The 3,247-nt window shown below is 39.3% G+C and overlaps 1 non-coding gene across 1 annotated transcript; it reads right to left on the bottom strand.

Annotated features, from left to right (window-relative positions):
• Positions 1 to 2,230: 2,230 nt before the first annotated feature.
• Positions 2,231 to 2,334, bottom strand: LOC148563944 (small nucleolar RNA R71). Its single transcript, XR_015884018.1, has one exon. It is a non-coding gene; the product is annotated as a small nucleolar RNA R71 (small nucleolar RNA).
• Positions 2,335 to 3,247: the final 913 nt, after the last annotated feature.

Here is a 3,247-nt window from a genome sequence, read left to right on the forward strand (position 1 = left end):
TAACTAAGTTAACATGGACTCTAACGTAGGGAAGGGGGAGACTTCTCAACGTTATTGGGAAAGGTAAGTCCCAATAACGTGTGCGAAGGACAAAGAGGCAACGTTACTGGCAACGTTTGTGCCACTAACATTGGAGTTAACGTGGCTCTTACTTTGGTGAGGAACGTTAGTCAAAAAGGTGATTGTCACTAACGTTCTCGAACCCACATTTCCACTTAAACGTTAACACCACTAACGTCCTGAGCTAAAGTCTCTGCCCACTTCACACTTTCTCTCTGCAAGTAAAACTAAGCCCAATGAAGAAGATAACTGCTTCAAACTCAAGATCCAAAGGCCCATACCCAAGACTTAAAGAGCCAACTAGAAGATCAGAAGAGTAGTATATATAGGAGTAGCTTTGAATTAAAATGGAGTTGGAAATTATAGGGAGCCTCTGGGCATAAAACTACTCTCTGTATTTTACTTTCTCTGCACTTCTAGTTTCATCATGTATTCTCCATCTTTGTTTTCATTTTCCAGAGCTATGAACAACTAAACCCCTTTCATTGGGTTAGGGAGCTCTGTTGTAATTTGATGGATCAATACTAGTTTTCATTATTCTTCTTCTATCTTTTCTCTTGATTTTACTTGAAAGCTTTCGATCTTCATCCAATTGGGTAGTTATCTTGGAAAAGAAGCTATTCAAACTTGGATCTCTTCTGAACCTTGAAAGAGGAATGAAGAGATCATGCTAGAAATGCTTTCTCATGCTGGACCAAATTGGGTTTGGATAGATATGTGACTATAATCCTCTCAACACTTGATTTGGGAAATGCATGTGGTATAATCAGTGACCATACTTCATCTCTTCTCATGAGCAATTGACCAAGGAATTGGCTATTGATCAAGATTTGAGAGATTATTGTAATTCGATCACTTAAGATTGCCAAGGAGATCAATGAGTGCATTGATTGAGGAAGAGATGAAAATGAAATTGATCCAGAGAATACAACACCTCCTGAGCCCAATGAACTCCCCATTTCTGATCTTACCCATTCTCTTTAATTTCTGTCATTTACTTTTATGAGCAATTACCCCATTCCCATTTAAGATTCTGCAATTTACTTTCCGTCATCTATATTCAGCTCTTTATTTCTAGCATTTACTTTTCTGTTATTTACTTTCCCGCCATTTAATTTTCTGCAATTCTCAACTCAAATTCTGATTCGCTCAACTAGAACATTCCTCTAATTAAAGTTGCTTGATCAATCAATCCCTGTGGGATTCGACCTCACTCTATTGTGAGTTTTTACTTGACGACAAATTTGGTACACTTGCCGAAGGAAATTTGTTATGAGACAAGTTTTCCGTGTATCAAGTTTATGGCGCCGTTGCCGGGGATTGATTGTGCATCAACAATGATTAAATTGGAAGATAACTAGATTAAGCATTTTTATTTTTGTTTGATTTAATTTTCTGTTTGAGTAATTTACTTTCAGTTTTAGTTAATTTCTTCCCTTCTCCCTACTTTTTCGTTTTAGTTATTTACCATTCATTTCACTAACCCACTAACTATTTGATATATTGCATCACTCACACTAACAGTCATTCTGACAGAAATACTTTCTGTATTTATTTTCCTTGCTTGTGCTTTGTTGGTTGTATGACAGGGAGAAGAAGCGGGGCTTCAACTTCCTTTGATTCTGAACTTGAGAGGAGCTTCTTTAGATTAAGGAGGGAAGCAAGAGGGAAAAGAGTAGTTAGTGCTGAGGAAGAGGAGGAATACTTTGAACCAAACATGGAAGAAAACATGGAAAACCATCATGAAGAAGAGACTCACAACCATGGCGGAGGAGGTCGAGCAAATCATGCTGGGGAGGATAGAAGAGTTTTAGGCTCTTACATCAATCCAAACCCAGGAAACTGTGAAAGTAGCATTCAAAAGCCAACCATCCATGCCAATAATTTTGAACTAAAACCACAGCTTATCACCCTTGTTCAGAACAACTGTTCGTTCGGAGGGAGTGTCCAAGAAGACCCCAATCAACATCTAACCACCTTCCTGAGAATATGTGACACAGTAAAGTCTAATGGTGTTCATCCTGACGCCTATAGACTGCTCTTATTTCCATTCTCACTCAAGGATAAGGCAGCCAAGTGGCTGGAGTCTTTCCCGAAGGAGAGCTTGACAACCTGGGAAGATGTGGTGAACAAATTCTTAGCAAGATTTTACCCTCCTCAACAAATCAATAGGCTGAGAGCTGAGGTCTAAACTTTCAGGCAACAAGATGGTGAGACTCTGTATGAAGCATGGGAGAGGTTTAAAGACCTAACAAGGAGGTGTCCACCTGAAATGTTCAACGAATGGGTGCAGCTGCACATTTTCTATGAAGGCCTGTCATATGAATCAAAGAAGGCTGTAAACCATTCATCAGGAGGATCTTTGAACAAGAAGAAGACTATTGAGGAAGCCATAGATGTCATTGAAACAGTAGCAGAGAATGACTATTTCTATGCTTCTGAAAGAGGCAACACTAGAGAAGTAATAGAGCTAAACAATGTAGATGCTCTGCTGGCCCAAAACAAGATCATTACTCAGCAGCTAGCTGACCTCACCAAGAAGATGGAGAGAAACCAAGTAGCAGCAATTACTACTTCATCACCAACCCAAGAAGGAGTGAATGAAGAAGCAGAGGGTAGTCAGGAGCAAGCCAACTACATTGGGAATTCACCTAGGCAAAACCATAATCCATACTCTAAGACCTATAACCCTGGATGGTGGATAAGGAGATCATATATGAGCTGGGATTTCAAGTTAGGAAAACTGAGTGTCCCGAAATCACAAAGAAGGTAGAAAAGAGAAGATGGGAGCTCCTCACTGATCTGGTCATTAAGGTAAATGCAAATCTTGTAAGAGAGTTTTATGCAAATGCGGTCCGATATGATAAGGCAGATGAGTCATATACAAGCTTTGTGAGAGGAAAGATTGTGGATTTCGGTCCCATGAGTGTCATGAGGGCATTGAAGCTACGGTCCATACCATTTGAAGAAGAGAGTTATCATTCAAGAATGAACAACAGCCCCAATCATGACCAGATTGTGCAAGACATTTGTGTACTGATGACAAGTCATCTTAGCCTATTTTAGCTAGTCTTTTTCTTTTGTTTTCATTAGAATTATGCACTTTCTTGAGCTACAAGCAAGCTAATTGAGTAGATTTTCATGTTCCCTTGATTGAACCAACCATATATGAATTCATGCCATTTCA

The sequence above is a fragment of the Arachis ipaensis genome, chromosome B5 (assembly GCF_059453495.1).
Source record: "Arachis ipaensis isolate K30076 ecotype BB chromosome B5, ASM5945349v1, whole genome shotgun sequence".
Lineage (NCBI taxonomy): Eukaryota > Viridiplantae > Streptophyta > Magnoliopsida > Fabales > Fabaceae > Arachis > Arachis ipaensis.